This window comes from Melanerpes formicivorus, unplaced genomic scaffold (assembly GCF_026170545.1).
Source record: "Melanerpes formicivorus ecotype bairdi unplaced genomic scaffold, bMelFor1.0.p_v2 SCAF_76, whole genome shotgun sequence".
Classification (NCBI taxonomy): domain Eukaryota; kingdom Metazoa; phylum Chordata; class Aves; order Piciformes; family Picidae; genus Melanerpes; species Melanerpes formicivorus.
In genome coordinates, this window is record NW_027142428.1 from 2,691,691 (window position 1) to 2,706,811 (window position 15,121).

The window sequence follows — 15,121 nt, forward strand, 5'->3', positions numbered from 1 at the left end:
CCTCATGTTCAGATGGAACTTCCTATGTTCAAGTTTATGCTCATTAGCTCTTGTCCAGTCACTGGGGACACTGAGAAGAGTCTGTCCCCATCTTCCTGACACCCACCCCTTAGATATTTGTTAGCATTAATAAGATCCCCTCTCAGCCTCCTTTTCTCCAAGCTAAACAGTCCCAGGTCTCTCAGACTCTCCTCATATGAAAGATGTTCCTGACCCTTCATGATCTCAGTAGCCCTGCAATGGACTCTCTCCAGTAGTTCCTTGGCCTTCTTGAACTGGGAAGCCCAGGACTGGACACAGTACTGCAGGTGAAGCCTCACCAGCACAGAGTGGAGGAGGAAGAAACTTCTCTTGACCTGATGGCCACACTCCTGCATCCCAGGATTCCCCAGACTCCCAGGAGTATCCAGACTGATGCCAGTTTTAGGAGAGATGGCAGCACTGATGTCATCTGTGCCCAGGGAAGAGGAGTATCCCCTCAGAGTATCTACTGGCCCCCAGTGATGGGCTGTGGTGAAGCACAGAGGAGGAAAGTAAGCTCCCTCCCATGCTGTAACTGTTATCAACACCCAGCCAAAATGAGTGATCTGTGGATGTCTCCTCCCTGGAGGTGTTCAAAGTCAGGTTGGACAGGCCTTGAGCAACATGGTCTAGTGGGAAGTGTCCCTGGCAATGGCAGGGGGTTCAGAACTAGATGATCTTTATGATCCCTTCCAACCTAAACCATTGATTCTGTGATGCTATGATCTCTTCTTTCCCTTGAGACAGTCACCCAAAGGGAAGAGGATGCTTTACTCAGTTCAACAAGCAAAAGAAAGCTTAGAGGTGTCTTTTCATCCTTTGGGGGATTTTGATCAGCTCTTTTCTTGCTTGCACTCTGATTAATTTAATGTTGAAATGTTGACCCAAGGCAATGCCAAGGTTTGATGCTAATTCAGTTGTAGTACCACCTCCCTGCCCGGGCTCTGTTACGTAGGGGAGAAGGAATCCCTGGCAATTATAACTCATGTTACTGAACGTGTGATTACAGATGGGAACCACAGAGCCCATTAGGGCTCTGAGTAATGAGCACTGCAGTCAAGATACAATTAAAATAAGCCCAGGCTCCCTCTGTCCCCAGCTCTTACACCAAAGACAAGTTGGGCTGTTCAGAAAGCCCTTCACCCTTCGCCCTCCACCCTTCGCCCTCCACCCTCTGCCAGTTTCTTCTCACTTCCCAGAGGAAAGGTGGTAAATTCCAAAGGGAAAGAAAAAAAACCAACAAAAACCTTGAGAAATTTCCAGGATTGTTTTATTTACAGCTTTCATTTTGCTTGGCAGCAGCGCCCTGGGGATGGGCATGGAGGAGGAAGCGCTCTCCTGCTCCTGCCCGCTGGTGGTGGCCAGCATTATACTAAGTGGCGGTGAGCTGAAGAGCAGCAGGTCAGGCTGGAAATGAGAAAGCATGGCAGGGATGGGATGCCCCCTGAGAGGCTCTCAGATGCTGAGCTAGGACACACCAGTGCAGCCCAGCTGTCCCCTTCCCAGCTACTGTCATGGTGATGTGAGGTGTCCTGGGGGGTTGTGGTGGGACTCCTGTGCCCAGCAATGCCCAGCCCACAGCAGGGCAGGGCAGGACAGCTGCCCACTCAGCTGCTTGACCACTTTCATCACTGTGTATTCTCCAAAGAACTTGGTGTCACCTTAGCAGACCTTTCCCTTGCCTGGGGTGTACTGTGACAGCATCTCATCTGCAACAACAGCATCTCATCTGCAACAACAGCATCTCATCTACACTAACAGCATCTCATCTACACTAACAGCATGTCTGCTGCTTCCTGCCAGCTGACCCACTCCCCACCTCCTGTGCCTGGAGACCAAACCACCTGGCTCTCCCCTGGAGTATGAGTTTTAGGCAGGGTGACACTGTGGAGGGTGAAATATTTGTGATTTTGGAACCTATGGGGCTGGCATAGCACATCGAGGAGAGTCTGCAGGCAGCAAGCGAGGGCTGCAGCGATGGAGTCAGAGGGAATGCGTGCAGCAGTGCCAGCAGCAGCTCTCCAAGACTGCTCAGCACTTGGCCAAGCCCTTCTCCTGCGTGGAGCTAGCCTGATGTCAGGGAAGGATGATGCTAGTGAGTCAGGGATGTGAGTGAAGCAGCATTCCCCTAGAGGGTGGAGGAGGACCCCATGCTCAGATGGTGACCAGGTATCACAGAGCCTGTGAGGCACTGGCTCCCTCCGAGCCCCTACATTCAGTGTGGGCTGAGGAAACTCAGGTGGGAGTAGCTGGGTAACCAAGAGCAGTCTATAGGCTGAATCAGAGCACCCATGGGTGCTTTGCTAAATATCATCCCTGTTCTGTTTCTCCTTGAACGGCCTTGAGTCTGCAGAATATGATGTCCACAGTGACGATGCAATGGCTCAGAGAGGGGTGGCATCATAGCATCAGAGCATCAGAAGCTAGCATCAGAAAGCACCAGGGATGGCTGCACACTTGAAATGCAGGGTGCTCAGAGGGCTGGAGCACCACCCCTATGAAGACAGGCTGAAAGAATTTGGGCTGTTCAGCCTGGAAGAGAAGGTTCCTGGGTTACCTTAGAGCTTCATTTCAATATCTGAAAGAAGCCTAAAGGAAGGCTGTGGAAGGACTGTTTAGAACGGTTTGTGCTGATAGGATGAGGGGCAATGGAGCTGGGTAGGGTTAGGCTGGACAGCAGAAGGAAGTTCTCCACAACAAGAGTGGTGAAATATAGGAACAGGTTGCCCAGGGATGCAGTTGGGGTCCCATCCCTGGAGAGGATCAGACTTGATGTGACCCTGGGCAGCCTGATCTAGTTCATTGCAGCCACCTGGGTGCAGCTGGGTGCCTCCAGCAGAGAAAGGGAGGTAGAAGGAAAAGAGCACAAAGCAAATCTGGGGTGCCCACGCCCTTGGCTCTCTGCTCAGGCTGCTGCCTTGCTCAGAACGCAGAGAGCAGAGCAGGGAAGGGATTCAAAGAGCTGTCAGATGTGGTTAGCAGTGAGACATCTCTTAATAAGGCCCATCTGGTGGGAAATGAGTGGATCCAGTAGGATTTCAGCACATCTGATGGTGAAAGCTTTTGCCAAGGTTTTACAATAAGCAACCTAATAATACCTGAAGGGGGCCTCAAAGAAAGCTGGGGAATGACTTTTTACAAGTGCTAGGATGAGGGGCAATGGCTTTGAGCTGGAAGATTTAGACTGGAGATTAGGAAGAAATTCTTTACAGTGAGGATGGGGAGACACTGGAACAGGTCGCCCAGGGAGGTTGTGGATGCCCCCTCCCTGGAGGTGTTCAAAGCCAGGTTGCAGGGGGCCTTGAGCAAGCTGGACTAGTGGAATGTGTCCCTGCTTATGGCAGGGAGGTTGAAAGTAGATGATCCTTAAGGTCCCTCCAACCCCAACCATTTTATGGATTCTATGAATTAATAAACTCATTGAGGCAGTGTTTGGCACAGAGAGCTCTGACTGCCCAGGCTGAGCCTGAGAAAAAAACAGAGTTACAGCAAATCCTCCTCACTGGACAGCAGAGCTCTGAGGTAATTCATTCCACCTGCAGGGATATGCTGACCTCATACAGCCTGCAAGCTCCCACCTGGCTGCAGGTCACTTCTGAAGGGAGAGCTGGTTACCACAGACACCCCATCTCACCAGGAACTGGCATATAGATCCTGCATCCCTAACCAAAGGGCTTGCAGGCCTGCCCAGGCTCTCCACCAGCCTTTCATCCATTAAGAGCCTTTATGATAGAATCCTGGAATGGTTTGGGTTGGAGAGGACCTTGAAAACCATCTCGTTGCAACCTCCCTGCCATGCCCTCAGTGAAGCCTTGTTGAGTACCACCAATCACCTCTTCCTCATTTTCCATAAGCCTTAGCAAAGCCTTCAGAAGTATCTGCTCCATGATCTTGCTGGGCACAGAGGTTTGGACAGTAGAGTCAGAATTGTTTTGGTTGGAAAAGACCTCTAAGATCATCAAGTCCAACCATCAAGCTAACACCACCATGACCATTAAGCCACGTCCCAAAGTGCCATGTTTGTGATTTTGTTGAACACCTCCTGGGATGGTGACTCCACTGCCTCCCTGGGCAGCCTGTTTCAATACCTGGCCACTCTTGTAGCAAAGAAATCTTTCCTAATCCCCAACCTAAACTTTCCCTGGCATAATTTCAGGCCATTGCCTCTCATACAATCACCGGATACTAAGAAGAGACCAACACCCACCTGGCTCCAACCTCATTTCAGGCAGTTGATGCTGGTCTCCTCTCCCAGGTAATTAGTGATAGGACAAGAGGGAATGGCCTCAAGTTATGACTGGGTAGGTTTAGACTAGACAGTAGGGAAAAAATATTCACAGAAAGAGTGGTCAGGCATTGGAATGTGCTGCCCAGGGAGGTGGTTGAGTCACCAACCCTGGATGTGTTTAAAGGTTGTTCAGATGTGGTGCTTGGGGCTATGGTTTAGGGGTGAACTTCGTCAAGTAGGGCTATCGGTTGGACTTGGTGATGCTGAAGGTCTTTTCCAACCTGAATGTTTCTGTGATTCCATGATTCTAAGTTGCAGAGATCAATGAGGTCTCCCCTCTGGACAGTCTCCTCCAGACTAAACGTCCCCAGTTCCCTCAGCTGCTCCTCACCAGCCCTGTCCTCCAGACCCTTCACCAGCTTTGCCACCCTTCCCAACCTCCATCCTCCTCGTCGTTCCTCACTGCACCACACAGCCACGTGTGGCTGCCCGGGTGATGACAGTGGTGTGCAAGCCCTTGTCCCCTGGGAAGGGGGATTATGAGCCAGCCACTCAGCCAATCAACCCCGCTGCGCCAAAGCCGTGCCAAAGCCACCCCAAAGCCGCACCAAAGCCGCGCCTCACCCGGAGGCAGCACGTGCCACACGGACACACGTGCCACAGGGGCGCTGAGAGCCTCTCCATCAGGATGGCACCGTGAGGAAAGTGGCTGCGAGGGAACAGCTGTCCCTGTAGGTGTGTGAGAGCAGCAGGCGCAGCCCATGTGAGTTAGAGAAATGCCACGTCTGGGGATGCGGAGAGGCTGGAGCTGCACTAAGTGGCTATCGATGAATCACAGAGCTCTGCAGAACAGGCCGGTGGGCGTCTCAACGGAGATGTAAAGCTCGCCCCACTTCCAGCAGACGTTGGGAGCGCTGCAGCAATGGGCTCTGCCAACCGCTTCCAGCCTGCTCCCAGCAGAGCCGGGGGAAACGGTGCGGGGCAGAGCGGGCAACCAGATCCCGCGGTGCTCGTGGGTGACGCCGTGTGCTGCCGTCCCTGAGGCAGGGCGAGAGGCCAGCAGACAGGAGCCTTGGCCTGAAGGATTGGAGCAGGATGTTCGAAAGCATGGTGCAGGCATGAGTCAAGCTTTGATGGGACAGCTCTGCCCCAGAAGCTCTGGAGCTGGTGAGGGAGCACAGCAGAGGCTGCTGCTGCATGGGAGGGGAAGGAGCTGGTGGATCTTCGTTTGCTGCCGTCTTTCCCACTCCCAGCTGTGCACACCAAACCCTCAGCCTCAGCGTGCTGCAGCAGTGCTTATGGCAGGAGGAAAGCAAGGAGCAGCAAGGCTGGGGTGGTGCAAGACACCAGCACCCTCAAGGCACCACTCTGCTCTGGTACACCGGGCTGGGAGATCAGATGTCCCCAGATCCTGAGCCCTGTAGAGCCCAGAATGCTCCCTCAGGTGCTTTGATATCTCTTAGGTGAGCAGAATGAGGCTCCTTGGAATACCCATGAGGCTGAGCAGTCTGGGAAAAGATGCTTTGATTTATTTTATTTTTTTCTAAGGGCTTACAGTGCCAGGATGAGGGGCACTGGCTCTGAACTGGAAGAGGGCAGATTTTAGACTGGAGATTAGGAAGACATTCTTTACAATGAGGGTAGGGAAACACTGGAACAGGTTGCCCAGGGCGGTTGTGGAGGCCCCCTTCTTGGAGGTGTTCAGGGCCAGGTTGGATGAGGCCTTGAGCAACCTGGGCTAGTGGAAGGTGTCCCCGCCCATGGCAAGGGTGATCTTTAAGGTGCCTTCCAACCCAAACCATTTTATGGCTCTATGAATCCCTGTGGCAGGCTTTGTCGGGCCTCCAGCAGGGACAGAGGGTCCCCATATCAAACTGCCTCAGATGTGCTGGTCCCACACATCCCTGCAGATGCCCTTCACATTGTTCCCATGGCTGGTCCAGACTGTGCCCCTGCTGGGGCTTTGCTTCCCCAGGGTTCTGGTGCTGGGTTGTATGTCTGTCCCCAGGGCTGTGTTGTCCCTTGGGGCTGGCTGGAGTGCTCCTTGCTGTGAGAGATAAGAAGTATGGACTGCCTTAAATCTCTTGAACTCTTGAATTAAAATAAGGATGTGGGATTTAGCTTGGATGGTTTTGAAGCAGATATTTTTGTTATACATCATCATGCATGTCATGAGTCTCAAATATTTAGAAGAGCTGTATAAATAACTGTTTGATCACCTTTTCTCAGCTGGCTCCTGCTTCTCTCCATCTCACAGCTGCCATGGAGCAGGGAAAAGTGTGCGACACTTGGGAACATGACATGGGGAGAGGAGAGGAGAGGAGAGGAGAGGAGAGGAGAGGAGAGGAGAGGAGAGGAGAGGAGAGGAGAGGAGAGGAGAGGAGAGGAGAGGAGAGGAGAGGAGAGGAGAGGAGAGGAGAGGAGAGGAGAGGAGAGGAGAGGAGAGGAGAGGAGAGGAGAGGAGAGGAGAGGAGAGGAGAGGAGAGGAGAGGAGAGGAGAGGAGAGGAGAGGAGAGGAGAGGAGAGGAGAGGAGAGGAGAGGAGAGGAGAGGAGAGGAGAGGAGAGGAGAGGAGAGGAGAGGAGAGGAGAGGAGAGGAGAGGAGAGGAGAGGAGAGGAGAGGAGAGGAGAGGAGAGGAGAGGAGAGGAGAGGAGAGGAGAGGAGAGGAGAGGAGAGGAGAGGAGAGGAGAGGAGAGGAGAGGAGAGGAGAGGAGAGGAGAGGAGAGGAGAGGAGAGGAGAGGAGAGGAGAGGAGAGGAGAGGAGAGGAGAGGAGAGGAGAGGAGAGGAGAGGAGAGGAGAGGAGAGGAGAGGAGAGGAGAGGAGAGGAGAGGAGAGGAGAGGAGAGGAGAGGGGAGAGGAGGCCAGGGTGCATGAGGATTCTGCTTCCCTGAGCATCATTCAGACACTCACAGACTGTCAGGGCAAAATTGTTGGCATCAAAACACCGTCGTTGTACTGGGAACTACACCATGCTCTGGGAAACTGTTGTGTACACTTCAGAGATCCTGGGATGTGAAATGGGAATTTTCATGACATTTTCAGTGGAGAGAGGGACAAAATGAGCCAGAAGCTGTTTCCCACCTTGACAGCTGAAACAGCCCAGCTGGCCTGAGGGCATGGTTCAGGGTGCCCCACATCCTCCTCCTCACCTTGCCCCCAGGCATCATCCCAGGCCAGTGACTGGTTGAAATGCCCTGAGGTCTGCACCCCAAAACCATCCAGCAGGCACTGGGGGCTGGAGCTGAGGGCAGCAATAATGCTCAAGGGGGTTGGGGGTTTTTTTGAGCTACATCAAGATGTTTCTATGAGAAGACCTTCTGGGTCTAAGGAGTGAATCCACAACCACAGCCAGTCAGCTTGTCTCAGTTTCAGCTCAAAACCCTTCGCTGCCAGGCCGCCAGGGCCAGTGCTGCAGCCACTGGGAGATGAGAAACATTTGCCATATGCTGAGGGATTACTGTATAAAACCAAGCTGCCTGGCTGCACGCCAAGCTACAGGGTTTCCAAATAGAGTCTGAATCCTGGACAGAAAAGTTCCAACTAAATATAGCCATGACAGCCTCAGTGTTGGCTGCTGCTTTCTTTTTCTGTTGTGGGTTTTGTTGGGTTCTTTTTTTCTTTTGGGGGGGGGATGGGGAAGGGAGGGTTAAGTTCACTTAAAATAGCCTGCTGGGGGGGTTGTGCCCTGCTGAGGGGGCAGGTCGAGGCTTGTTTATAAACAGAGGTATGAACTCAAGGAGATTGGGAATGGCAACCTTGTTCTTTCTCCCGCCTGCCCTGGGATGCTCCTGAGAGATGGAGGGGATGTGGGTGAAGAGCCCTCGTGCTGCCTCCATCCCCTAGGGAGGAACCAAGGGATGCAGCTCTGGCCTCCTTTTCCTTGCACCCTGCCTGGAAAAGGGCTCTCTGCCTGAAAACCATTGCAGGGAACCAGAAGAGCTGGGGAAACCCGTGAGGCCTTGGAGGACAAAAGACAAACGGGTGGCCTTGGAAAAAGGCTGGCGCCTGCAGGGACTTGCTCACACGCAGCTCAGCAAGAGGGAACTTTGCTGAGTGGTTTTGGCAGAGCTGATCGTGCTGTGGGACTGCTGGGAGGGATGGGAAGCTGAGAACAGCTCAGTGGGAAGATGGTGCTCTCACTTGGGGAAGGCAGCTTGGATTTTCTGGGCTGCCAGTCCTGCTCACACCTTTCAGAGATATGGGCTGGATTATTCAGAGACCTACCAGCAAATGCAGCAAGAAAATCAAAGGCAATCATAGAGTTCTTCTGGTTGGAAAAGGCCTCTAAGATCATTGAGTCCAGCCACCAACCTAATACCACCATGCCCACTAAACCATGCACCAAGTGCTGTGTCTACCATGTTTTTTTAACACCTCCAGGGATGGTGACTCAAGTTGCACCAGGGGAGGTTTAGGTTGGATATTAGGAAAATATATTCTTTGCAAGAGGGGTCAGGCATTGGAAAAGGTTTCCCAGGGAGGTGGTGGAGTCACCATCCCTGGAGGTGTTCAAAATACATGTAGACATGACACCTGGGGAGATGGTTTAGTGGGCATGGGGGTACTAGGTTGATGGTTGGGCTTGATGATCTTAGGTGGTCTTTTCCAACTGAAACAATTCTATGATTCAATAGTTCTCTCATGTTAATAACCTTGATGAGAAAAAGGAGGCAAGACAAGCACCTACTTGCACGTTGGTTTGCACACTATCTGCAAGGTCTTCCCAACACCTTTGCATTGCAGGCAGTATTTAAGGGCTCATAGCTCCTAGGACAGTTGGTAAGTTGAAAAATTAAGCAGATGCCTGAAATGAGCTCTAGAAACTCTGGGACATCTGAGATGGGCAGGCATTGAATCATAGAATCATAGAATGGTGGGGGTTGGAAGGGACCTCCAGTGATCATCAAGTCCAACCCCCCCGCCAAAGCAAGGTCGCCTAGAGCAGGTCACACAGGAACACATCCACATGGGTCTTGAAAGTCTCCAGAGAAGGAGACTCCACAACCTCTCTGAGCAGCCTGCTCCAGGGTTCCAGCATCCTCAAGTTTTCTCTCATGTTGAGGTGGAACTTCCTGTGTTCCAGTTTGTGTCCATTGCCCTGTCACCTTCTGGCACCTTCTTCTTGACACCAACTCTTCAGAGAGACATTCATAAGATCTCCTCTCATTCTTCTCTTCTCTAGACTAAAGAGTCTTTCAAGTATCAGACAGATGTTCCAGTTCTTTCATCATCCTCATAGCCTCCATTGTACTCTTCCTAGTATGTGTCTGTCCCTCCTGAACTGAGGAGACCAGAACTAAACACAATACTCCAGATGTGGTTTCACCAGGGCAGAGGAGAGGGGGAGGAGAACCTCCCTTCATTGGCAGGCCACACTCTTCTTCATGCACCCCAGCAGACCATAGGCCTTCTTGGCCACGAGGGCACATTGCTGTCCCATGGATAACTTGCTACGCACCAGCACTCTCAGGTCCTTCTCCATGGAGCTGCTTTCCACAGAATCAATAAGGTTGGAAAAGACCTCAAAGATCATCAAGTCCAACCTGTCATCCAAGACCTCATGACTACTAAACCATGGCACCAAGTGCCACATCCAATCCCCTCTTGAACACCTCCAGGGATGGTGACTCCACCACATCCCTGGGCAGCACATTCCAATGGCAAATCACTCTCTCTGTGAAGAAGTTTCTCCTCACTGCCAGCCTAAACTTTCCCTTGTGCAGTTTGAGACTGTGTCCTCTTGTTCTGGTGTTGGTTGCCTGGAAGAAGAGACCAACCCCTCCTGGCTACAACCTTCCTTCAGGTAGTTGTAGACAGCAATAAGGTCCCCCCTGAGCCTCCTCTTCTCCAGGCTAAACAACCCCAGCTCCCTCAGCCTCTCCTCATAGGGCTTGTGCTCGAGGCCTCTCCCCAGCCTCGTTGCCCTTCTCTTAGGTCAGCTCCTAATCTGTACTGGTGTTCAAGAATGTGTTCAAGAAGTGCATAAATGTGGTGCTTCAGGACATAGTTTAGTGGTCATGGTAGTTGGGTTACAGCTGGACTCAATGATCTTAAAGGTCCTTCCCAACCTTAACGATTCTACGATTCCGTGACGCAGAGGGTTATTGCTCCCCAGGTGCAGGACACTGCAACGATCAGAAGTTGGCCAAGAGGCCAAAACCCCCTGGCTTTGTAAATTCTTATGAAAAGGCAGGAAAGCTTTGGCAGCAGAGGAGCTACCAGGAGGGAAAAGTCTGGCTCTGCAAAATCCACGTTCCCAAACAAGAGCACTGGGGGAGGTCGGTGACACAGGGGAGGTAGGACTAATAATAACAAGTCCTGCCAGAGTTATACCTTACATAGATAAAACTGCTGCTGGGACTAGCTTTCTGGGAGCCCAGCAAAAAGCTTTTGTTTAATTTATGGGGCTCAGGCTATATTTAGCTGGCAGATCCTTGGGGTTTTATCTGAGATCACTGCTCCCAGCCAGCAGCTGGAACATTTTAATTGTTTGCTCTGGGTTTGGCTGGTTTTTTTTTTCTGTTTCCAAAGGAAGAAAAAGGAAAGCAGGTACCAGAGGCTGATCCTCCTGGCCTCCCAACACCCTCACAGCACCTCCTGGGGTGGGGAGGGCAAACAGGAACTGAGGCAGCTCTCAGCCCTCCTAGGAGAATTTCTGGGGTGGTGTTGGAAGGGTTGACAGTGAGCTGTCCTCCAGCCCAGATGGCTGGCAGGGGCTGCACCCACCAGGACTGCCCATGGTCATCCTCAGCCCCTGCCAGCCCCAGCAAAGGAGAGCATGGAGGGGGGACTTCACCCTGAGCTGGAGGCACACTGTATCTCCCCATCCTGGGGTTGCTACAGTGATTTAAAAATAGCCTGGGCAGTCCTGTGAGGAGAGAGCATCCCTTTCTTCCAGGAAAGTGAGACGTGTGTTCTCCAGGAACGTCCCTGCTTTTGGTGGGGGTTCTGCTGGGAAAGTCCTTTGGTGTCTTCCCAGAGCATGGATGTGAGAGGAACCATCTGCTTGGGCACAGGTGGTGTTTATGCCTCTGTGCCAGTCAGGGCAGAGATGACCTCTGTGGATGCTTGTCCCCAGCCCATCATGCTGACAGCACCTCCACCCTTTGCAGCCATCTCTGCTTAGGCAAACACCTACTCTGTCATGCAACCACCTCCCAGGGCAGCTTGGAGATCCTTTCTTGATAGTGGCTGACAAGTGCTGGTGTAGTGTGGTGACAGTGGGGACAATGGCATGTGTGGGGACAATGGCATGTGTGGGGACAATGGCATGTGTGGGGACAATGGCACGTGTGGGGACAGGTGTTTGATGTCTGATGACTCTTTGGAGCTGTGCCCTGGTGCTATGCCCTGGTGCCAGAGGAGACTGGGTGGCTGGGGGACTTCAGCAGTTGGGGGCTGGGACCCATGGCACAGCCACCACCCTTCCAGGAAGCCTCAGACTGGGGGATGCTGCAGCACAGAGGATGTTAAGGGGGCTCCTGCTCCACCACCTCTGCCCAAGGCTGCAGGCAGGCTCCAGAGAAGGTGGTGGCAAATGGATGAGACAGAAAGGAGGCAATTAAAACCAAAATGAAGAACCTCAGCTATGCACATATTCCCAGGAAAGGCTGACTCTGGCTCAGCAGTCTTTGCACCAAGGATGCTCCAGCACCCCTGTCAGTCTGCGCTGACCAGAGGGAACATGGGGTTGGGACTAGAGGGAAAACTTTGAAGACAAAAAACCCCCAACTATTTTCATAGAATCATATAATGGTTTGGGTTGGAAGGGACCTGAAAGACCATCTACTTCTAACCCCCCTGCCATGGGCAGGGACACCTCCCACTAGACCAGGTAGATCAAGGCACCATGCAACCTGGCCTTGAACACCTCCAGGGAGGGGGTATCCACAGCCTCCCTGGGCATCCTGTTCCAGTGTCTCACCACCCTCACAATAAAGAATTTCTTCCTAATCTCCAGTCTGAATCTCCTCTCTTCCAGCTCAAATCTATTCCCCCTTGTCCTATCACTGCAAGCCCTTGCAGAACGTTCCCTCTTTTCTTTTTTTTTCTCCCTGTAGTGTAAACCTTTTTCATTTGAGGCTGACACAAACAAACCCCAGGTTTTGCACCCAAAAATGCTGTCAATCACCTCTTCCCCTTGCTGGCCAGCACGGCAAGCTAATTTTATCCTCCCCCCAACCCCATCTCCTGCAGATTGCCCTGTTGCAGCCAGGGAGTGCTAGAAAATAGCACATCACCCACTCATCCAGCCTCCTTCAAGGGAAATATTTATATTATGCCAAAGAGAGGGTTTCCATGGCAGTGATGACTTTAGCACTGTCGCCCTGGAAACTACTTGAGGACATCTTGAAGGGTTTGAAAATACCCTCCAGAGACAAATAAGGAGAGGAAGTGGAAAGGCTGGCAGGATTAGTTGCGTTTTGGTGTCCCCCAGCTTACCTGTTGGCAACTTGCCCACTTACAGCTGCCCAGGTGCCCACTCGCAGCTGCTCCCTCTGGGTCCCTGCCCGTGCCACTGGGATTCTCCACAGCCCAAACCTTTCTTCACAAATAAACCCAGGACAAACAAATGAGGCACTTTAAAACAGAAAGGGTTAGGCAGACACTTCCTCGTGCTGCCCAAGCTGGCTGGCAGTGGTTCTGGTGCCAGGGCGCTGCTCAGTAGGTGTGAAAGAGCTGCCTACAAGCCCAGGAAACAGTTCTGGGGAGACGTGCAGGGGCATGTTAGCACCAGAGCAATGCCACTGCCTGCTCAATCTTGAGCACCAGATGCGTTTGAAGGAACACACTCCCAGATCTCAAATCTTTTTTGGCAAGCCCTGAGTTCTCAGGACATGCAAAGAGCCCCAAATTTCCCCCATGGAGCTGCCAAAATCTGAACCACCTGCAAGAAGCAGCTGCTAGCATCACAGCACTTGCCTGAGGTGGCAAAATCAAGAGACGCCCTGTTCCCTGCTCTGCATCATTTGTGTCCCATAGTTGTGGCCTCTCATCCCATGCCTTGGTCAACCTAATGCTGTCCCAGCCTGCAGGAACTGTCTCACCAGTGGCCAGCCCATCTGGCTCTTGAGGACACCAGGAACACAAGAAAGAGCAAAGCTTTCAGAGCAGGCAGATGACAAGCTCCACAATGAAGCTGGCTCAAGCTATGGGATTGCTTTCTTCAGGTTTAGTTCTCCATTTTGCTGAAAAATATTAGTCATCTTCTTAATCTATGGCAATCCAAACCACATTTTCTTCCTTCTTCTCAAGCTGCCTCCATGCTGAGTTGCCAGTTATTTGCCAAGCCAAAGCTCTGCTCTGCCCTTGGCACTCCTGCTCAGCTCTGCAGCACATCTCCAGTGCTGTCTCCTGCCTCCTACCCACAAGCTCCTTCCTTCTGCCCTATTCCTGTCCCACAGCCAAAATCCACCAGCTGTGAGCAACTTGGCCAGCCTTCCCCTGGAGAAACCACCACGTGGTGCTCAGTTCCTCCATAGGACCACACCAGGTCATGGCACCATTAGGGGTAGCTTGTGTCTCTCCATCCCACTGTCTGTGCTACCACCTTAAGGTACCACCACTGCTGCATGCACTTCAAGAGGGGTAAGGTGCATTTTGGGGGTGCAGAACAGAAGGCTCCAGGGAGTCCTTACAGCAGCCTTCCAGTACCTGAAGGGGGCCTGTGAGAAAGCTGGGGAAGGACTTCTTACAAGGGCTTGTAGTGATAGGATGAGGGGCAACAGCTTTGGGCTGGAAGAGGGGAAGATTTAAACTGGAGATTAGGAAGAAATTCTTGACAGTGAGGGTGATGAGACACTGGAACAGGTTGCCCAGGGAGGTTGTGGATGCTCCCTCCCTGAGGGTGTTCAAGGCCAGGTTGGACAAGGTTTTGAGCAAGCTGATCTAGTGCAATGTGTCCGTGCCCATGGTGGGGGTGCTGGAACTAGATGATCCTTAAGGTCCCTTTCAACCCAAACCATTCTGTAAATTATCAATAGGGATGGGTTGACAGTGTCAACCACCCAGTTGACAGTGGGTTGGCAGTGTCAACCAAATTCTGGGAATTTGCAGTCCTATGTCTGCCTGAAAAAGCTTGGTCTTACTCTGAACCAGCCTGGTCTGAGCATGCCTTTATGCTGGAGTCTGCTGCTACCACAGTTTCAAGGGACAGTGGCTTCAGCCATCACTGAAGCTGGCAGGGATACAGCCCCCTGCAGTGCCCACGGGGCCTGGGCACAGGAGTGCAAGCTGGGATGGTGGTGTTCATAAGGACAGCAGTTTTACCCTGCTGCTGCCAAGAAGCCCGTGTGCATATAATGAAACTCTTGCCCCACTCCCAAGATATCTGGGGTAAAACCAGATTGTAGAGCAGCCTCATGCTGGCAGCATCACAAGCTTCCTGGCAGTGGTATCTGCAAAGCCATTTCTGGGCTGTCTGCATTGCTGATCATGAATCAAATGGTACAGATCTCTTTGGCTCCAGCACAGGACAGCACTCAGCTGTATTCATGGGAAAAAAAGCCTTTCCATCGATGCACCTCAAAAGCTGAACATGTGGGCTTGAGGCCAGCAAGCTTCTGGCTTTGGCTGGGAGCGAGACCCCAGCACCCTGTGAGTCATGAAGATTCACAACCTGTCTGTGCTGACCAAGGAGGGAGGCTGGGATGCAACACACAGAATTAGAAGGGCAAGTTTTTATTCATGCACAAGATGTCCCAGACAAGCTGGTTCTTACACAGCACTCTTAAACCCTTCAAGTATTCAGGTACAAGACAACTTGACTAGTCACTGTCACCTACACTATCAATTGCTAACCACCCAGGCAGAAGGACATGATTTAGCACCAGCCTTGGTAGAGTTAAGATAATGGCTGGACTCAATGGTCT